The following is a 7,884-nucleotide window of genomic DNA, read 5'->3' as shown; positions in this document are numbered from 1 at the left end:
TTCTAGTTGACCCCACTTTGAGCAGGGCAGCAAACTCCAAAGGTCTCTCTCAACCTCAGCAGTTCTGTGATTCCCTGCCCCTCTCTATTCCTGGACAACCTGCATAAGACACAAATATCACCTTTATTGTTTGTTTCATGGATTATACAAACCTGTATCTGCCACTAATTGGTGCTAGCTAACAAATCGAGGTTTCAGTGTGCCTTGGGCCAGCTTTGCCTGATGTGTCTTTGTGTTTTTCATAGAGAGGACAGGTTTGGCTCCTTTTCTCCTGCATTCCCACTGATGTCATTCAATTGCAGCAGACCTAAATGTAGTCCCCAAGCACCTTTGTTATGGGCCTGTTGGAGCTGCAGATATAGTAAAATGTAAAGACCAATGTGGCCTTTCTTGAACTTTCTGAATTTTTCCCAAGAGCCTCTAAGGACTCATCATCCACGTCCAGCTCTCCATCCTGATCTGCGCTATCAGTAATTAAAGGATAGGGATTACAGACTCCCCAGATTATTCACAGAATTTAAAAAGACAAGCAGTTTTAAAGTACTGCTTATGTCTTATGTCTGTGTATTGGACCTCACTTTCAGAGCAGTGGTTTGCTGGTCTTGCATACGGTATGTAGTCTTTGTTCTGCAGAGGCTCATTGCACCAAGTCTTCAACTGTTGTGAACTGGTACAGCTACACTCAGCCTGAATAACCAACAGCACTGAGAAACTCCCTAATTGTGACTGTAAAGATAATCTTTAGCAGTTTCTGACCTTTTCAAATTTTTACCTTGCAGAAGCGTTTTAGAATGACACCATTGATTTATTTGATTTTCCTAGTTGACTGGTATGCTGATTTATGAAGTCATTTGATGGAAGAATTTTTTCTAAGGATGTCAAAACCACAGGGTTGTGCTGGAAACAATAAATTGTTTTGAGCTTTAAAAATTGCATGTATATTTAACAGTTTAAAGCTGGTAGCCATCTTATAATAGAGTTTTTAGCTTTCCTTGGTAGCTAGCTATCTTATGATGCAGTCTGAACGTTGAAGATGAATGGTGCAGAACCCTCACCTCAATTGTTGGTAAATAGTGCAGAACACCACCATGGCTCATTTCCCATTTGATTCATTGCGTTGGTTTTCCCCCATTATTTAGAAGTCAGGAAAACATCTCCTTTTGTCCCTTCCTTTAGTTTAAGACCATAAAGACTATATGCCTGTACTGTACAAGGCGGGAGTGTGGTGGTGGTGAAGACAGCTAAAGAGTTTCCCTAAAAGAATATGAGGTTTTTTGATGTCCTGAAGTTCCTACTGTCTTGTGGCACTAATCTTTATTCTTTTCTCCTTACAAAACAAAAGGCTACTGAAGTCCAGTGGCCATTCCGGCTCTTAACAGGCTTAAGAATAAATAAATAAGTAGCAAGCATGCTTAGAATCATAGCCCAGTGTGATAGTAATACCTTTCCTATTAACAGGTAACTGAAAAGTAATTTCATTTAGTAAACATGACAGGCAGTTATATCATCGTTATGCAGTTACTGGAAGTCAGGCAAATAAATATGCAGTAGGAAGAACCACTTTTTCTTAAAAATGTTATGCATTTCAGTATCCTAATTAGCATATCAAGTTTTAATATGAGTTATCTTCCCAAGCAAATCCCTTTCCTTGTTAGCGTTTTGAGTCAATGGTCACACCCTCCCTCCCCCAAAGTAACAGGAGTCCACTGTAAAATTACCATTTGACAGACAGACAGTACTTCCCCTTTGTAAGAGCTGTATGCATCTATTTTTTTCCAGTAATATCATTTCCTGCTGTTAAATCCGTTACAGCTGAGACACATAACAAGCTTTTAAACTTTTAAAAACCATAAAAGTAATGGATATGCAGTCAGGGATATGGTATATCTTTGTTTCTTTCATTTAAAATGCTGCTTCAGACCTATTTCGTATTTTCTGTATAATCCAAACCTCAGATTTTTCTTCTGTTCAAATGCAGTTTTTTCCTCTCTTCCTTTATGCTATCAGCCAAACAGTCTGCTGTTTGTGGTATTCTTTCCAAGTCAAAATTAAATTACTGATATTGTAATTCAATAGTATATTTAAAAATTGATTTGCTTTGTAAAAATAACTTGGAGTGCCATTACAGATATACTGGCTAGACTGTGTGACTTTCTGACATAACACCTGCGGGAGACTAAAAATAAAATTTGTCTGTACTGAATTATAAGACTATTGTGCATGCTGCTAGATAGAGATGAAACACCAGGAGTTTGGAGTTGTAGGGAGTTTTAAAGATATAAAGTTTAATGCATTACAAACTTTTCCTAAGATTGAAATGCAAGCGAATCCTGAGGTCGGTTATTGAGCAGGGTTACAAGAGAATCCCAAGGTCATTCACTCAGAAGGGTTACAGCATATTGTGAGTGTTTTCTTGCTTTTATTGAATGGTTTCAGTCAGAGAGTTCGTTATCTCAGCTCGAATGATTGATTATTCTAGTATTGGTTCATAAAAGATTAGAAGTCAAAAGGCTTGTCATATTTTTGTGTTTGATCCTTCTCAAATAATTTGTTTGCTTGTTTGTTTTTGTTTTGATCCTTGTTAGTTCTCCACCGTGAGAGACTGCTTCACTTTTCTGTTATATTTGTGGTCACAATTTCAAAGGAATATAATCTTAATTTAGGAGTTTACACCTAAATTAACTTTCGGAGATTCACCACACAAGTTGCCTTTTTTAAAAAAAAAAAAAAAAAAAAAAAAAAAAACCACAACAGGTTTTATTCTCCCCACTGTTTTTTGGTCTTGATGCTCGTAAAAAAGCTCATGACTGATTGTGAGAAGAAATATACTTCTTTTAACATCTAGTAATGTCCTTTCACTGCCTATGAAAACTGCAGAAGAGGAGAAAGTACTGAAATCAAAGAAAATATCTTAATCAGAAGACAAAGAAACTAACTTTAAGAAAATCATTAAACTGAACTATAGTATCTAATTATCAATTTTTCAAGATTCAAAACTGTATTTATTTTTCTCCAATATCCATGTGGAAACTATGACACTATATGTTTAGCTGAAAAGAGTGTTTAAAATTTAATAGAGGAGGAGGAAATTATAGTGGAGAAATGTTGAGGGTATGAAATGCTGGAGTACTAAATAGAACAAAGAACAAACGTTCATGGTAGAGTGTACAATGTGCCATGTAGTCACTGACATATACTGTAATATGTATAGGTATGTGTATACACATTATACTGGTAATTTATCACCTGGAGTGTATTTGTTTTCAGGTCATTAATTTTCCTTTATTGGTTCCTCCCTTTTTCTTTCATTCAGCCTCATCCCACATACACATCATTATTTTCAACAATATCGTTACTGGTATGGGCACCAGTAGAAATAGTAAGTCTTTTAACACTGCTGTTGGAATACTGGTTTTGTTGACTTAGTTTCTGTGGTGGGTTGACCTTGACTGGAGGCCAGGTGCCCCCGAAAACCGCTCTGCCACTGCCCTCCTCAGCTGGGCAGGAGAGAAAAAATATAACGAAAGGCTCGTGGGTTGAGATAAGGACAGGGAGAGATCACTCACCGATTACTGTCACAGGGAAAAACAGACTTGACTTGGGGAACAGTTAATTTATTCCCAATCAAATCAGAGTAGGATAATAAGAAATAAAAACAAATCTTAAAAACACCTTCCCCTATCCCTCCCTTCTTCCTGGGCTTCACTTCACTCCCATTTCTCTAGCGAGGATCTCACTCCTCTGTTTTTCTTCCCCCTTCTTCACTGTATTACCCCAGAGGCGCTACCACCATCGCTCATGGGCTCAGCCTTGGCCAGCAGCATGTCCGTTTCGGAGCCAGTTGGCATCAGCTCTGTCGGACGTATGGGAAGCTTCTAGCAGCTTCTCACAGAAGCCACCTCTGTAGCCCCCCCCCCACTACCGAAACCTTGCCGTGCAAACCCAGTGCAGTTTCTCGTGTTTGGGAAGAGAGGCTGGCTAGGGGCCGAAAAGCTCATTGCGTTAACATCTTCTCAATTTCTGTGAGGCAAGCTCTAGGAAATGCCACCAAATACATGCAGTTTGGGTGTGTACTTAGTACATGACCATTTTTAAAGATAGCTGCTTTTCTTTAGTATTTCGTTTCTTTAGTATTTAATCTTTGGTTTCAGTTCAGTTAGAAACTTCCATGTTGGTCGAGCTCTGCCTGTTTGAGTTTGATTCAAAAGCACTGATAGGAAACTAGTAACTATCTCAAGTTTTCCTAAGTTAGTGTGAAATTTTGGTAAGATACTAAAATTGCATGTTTTCATTCTGTAAGAACAGAAAAGAGATTAATTTCTCAAACCTGGAAACATGAGCCACGTAGCTACTTAGATAAGGGAGGAGAGTTTTGGTCTGTAATCAGTTCCAGTCGTTTTACTGCTGCAATGTCTAGAGATGGGGCTGGCAGGAGGCTTAAAAAAAAAAAAGTCACCACATTAGAATACATGTCCGCTAGGTACTGTATTTTAAAATTCAGTTATTGTTTTATGAAATGCATCTGTACTTTTCATAGGTCACGAAACTTAGGAAGTAAAATCTGTTTACAAAAAGGGTAAGGCATGGTATGATGTCTATAATAGCAATTTATTTCTCGGCGAACTGTAGAGCTTGATTTTATTTACTTAACAGCAGTTTATAATAGAACAACAAATGAACTTTTAACAGTGGAAAAGAGAAACTTTTAATGCACTGTAGAGAAGATATATTTTAATTTGCAAATTACTTCTAGATTCTTGAAATGATCCTTTAAGTCTTGATTCTAGCTGTACGTAAGATATAAAAAAGTGCTTTTCACTGTTGCTTTTCAGAAGTTGTTTTCTGTTTCCCTTTGGAGACATTACATCTATCACATTGCACTGTTGCTCGTTCGTTGTGCTCAAGTGCAGTATTTGATGTAGCTGGTGCTGCATGTCCAAAATGTGCACCTGGGAAATAATAGGGAAAGATTTTGAATGCCGTATTTTATTACAGACTGGTTTGGGAGGTGTTGGTGTTCTTGCTGGCGTTTTTTATTATTATGATAATGTACTCAACAGTATCCTCTGGAAGCCTATAACTCTAGCACCTGAAAACCAAGAAGTTAGTTTCAAGTTCAAATCAACAGCTTGTTACTTGTAATTATCAATCAATATCCAAGCACAGTTCTACAAAATCCTGTGTCTCTACCCTCTCAAGTGTCTGTTCTCAAATGAGAATTTCTGCTGGGGCTTTTCCAGCACATCTTGTGTGTCTGTCTAAATAAAACGTGTAACTCTGCAGTGCATTTAGAAACAAATAGACAATAGTTTGATTCCTAGTTAAAATTTTATCTTTCTTTAAAACGTGCTTCATTGGTCAAGGCTGGATGTGAGATACTGTGGGACTCGTAACAAATTCTTCTCTTGTATGTCTGTTTACTCTAATGCCATTTTGCCAACCATTTTGAAATAATATGAACGTGTACTATGTGGAAAAAAGTGGGTTGCCTCGGCGGTTACCATGAGGGAAAATAAGTGATCAAACTACATAACGACATTTCAAGGTTGTTTGCCTGGGAAGATTTTGTTTTAAATAATAATTAAAAAAAGTTATATAAATAAATTATGGGACTATAAACCTTTCAAGATAGTGACAATTACTGAATCAGTTTCCAAACAATATTCCTGAAATAACTGTAGCAAAAGTTTACTTTCATCTCTAGCTACAGTACGTTTATGACAAGATGCCAACATATGTAGTGGAACTTGCATTATATCTATCTCTTGAGGGCTGAGCAAACTTGACAGTCCTGAGAGAATTATACGGGCTTTATGATGACAACCTAGTGAAGGGGAAAAAAAAGGAAAAAAAAAAGAAAAAAAAAAAGGCTTGACTGTGAACAAAAGAGAACAAATCCAAGGAGCTAACAGACAAAGTTACATGTAAAGTGAAATTCACAGAGGCTGAGGCTGATGTTTAAAATCTAATAAGATTCTATTGCATTTTGGATTTGTTGGGTTTTAACCAAAAATCAGTTAAGACCCTTGAATCATAGAAACGTAGAATCATAGAGTAGTTGAGTTTGGAAGGGACCTCCAAAGATCATCTAGTCCAGCTCCCCCCCCTGCAATGAGCAGGGTCATGTTCAACTAGATCAGGTTGATCAGAGCTCCATTCAATGTGACCTCTCTGAGCAACCTGTTCGGATGTTTCACCACCCTCATCATAAAATTTCTTCTTTATATCTAGTCTAAATCTACCATCTTTTATTTTAAAACCATTACCCCTTGTCCTGTTGCAGCAAAGCCTACCAAGAAATTTGTGCCATCTTTCTTACAAGCCCCTTTCAGGTAATGGAAGGTGCTATAAGGTCTCTTCTCCAGGCTGACCAACCCCAGCTCTCTCAGCCTGTCTTCATAGGAGAGGTGCTCCAGCCCTTGATCATCTTTGTGGCCTCCTCTGGACTCGCTCCAACAGCTCCATCTCTGTCTTGTACTGGGGCCCCCAGAGCTGGATGCAGTACTCTGCTCTTGTGAGATCCCATCTGGAGTAGAGGGGCAGAATCCCCTCCCTCGACCTGCTGGTCACGCTGCTTTTGTAGCCCAGGATACAGTTGGCTTTCTGGGCTCTGTTGCTAAATGAAATAAAAACCTCTTGGCATTCAATCACTATGAATTTTAATCCCATTGCTATGTCTGCATGCCAGATAATTGAAATATTATGAATATATATACAGTTTTCATCTCTAAGATACTAAATATAGAGTGAATCAGACTCCAAACACCACATTGCTTTCTGATCTGACAAAATTATTTAGTTGGCGGGAAGAAAACAGGAAAAAAGTCCGTAACAAATACTCTTGAACACTCTTATAGCTTCATTGCTTCTGCTTTGCTTCATGGTCTTTTTACTTCAGTGTAGTAAATCATCAAATGAGATTTTTATACTGTATTTTATTATATTTAAAAGATGAAATGTAGTTTGAGAGGTTCCTCAGAGTTCTTATCTATTCCCTCTAGTTTCCTTTTTTGGGTTTTTTCCTACCCTTCAGTGCCTGTTTTGGCTCCTGACCTATTCTCTCCAATCTTTCTCATTTTTATAGAATATTGTAAATGAAGTATGTACAATGTTGCTTGGGAAAAACATGCCACAGTGATTTTTCTTTATTTTTAAAGTGTGTTTGCTTCCATCTAGCAGCTGCAAGCCCCTTTTTTCACAAAAGAATCTGATTACTGACTGTGATTAAAATGAGTTTTTCTTTATATGGCGAACTGTTTTTCCCAACTGTGAATCTGACAAGCACATGTTTTTCTGAGTATCAGTGTAATGCTTAAAGTTGTAAAGACACAGTCATCATAAGACTTTTTATTTACTATTGTTCAATACAAACAGTGTAGAGTGAAAGAAACTAATGAGGTCTTTGATAATCAATTCTTATCAGAAATGTCTTGGGCAGAATGTGGTTTTTCAATTATCATCGGTTGTTCAGTAGCTGTACACATAGGCTTTTTTTTTTTATCTAGAAGTGCTGATTTTATCTTTATTTTAAGAAAGATTAACTTACATTTGAATGCTTGAAATTAAAACTGTTCCTATTTGGACTGCTTTCTTGACAACTGGCATTATTTTATCTTGCATGATTTTACACGTAAGCACTGTCACATGAGCATTGAACTAAATCTTTCAAAGGAAAATCTCAAAGGTAGGAAAGTCCAGGCAATTGGCATGTAGAGGTTTGGGAAATTGGAGGGCAGGATATTTGTTTTCAAGGAGTCTGTGAGAACAGAAGAGCAGGTAATGGGTAGAATAGCCTAGCCATTCTCTAGGGAAATGATGCTTCCAAATTTTGGAAGGAATTGGAATAAAGCTCCTGGTTGGTGATGAGAGGGAGGGAAGGACGGT

The sequence above is a fragment of the Balearica regulorum genome, chromosome 11 (assembly GCF_011004875.1).
Source record: "Balearica regulorum gibbericeps isolate bBalReg1 chromosome 11, bBalReg1.pri, whole genome shotgun sequence".
NCBI lineage: Eukaryota > Metazoa > Chordata > Aves > Gruiformes > Gruidae > Balearica > Balearica regulorum.
This window is presented reverse-complemented; position numbering follows the sequence as displayed.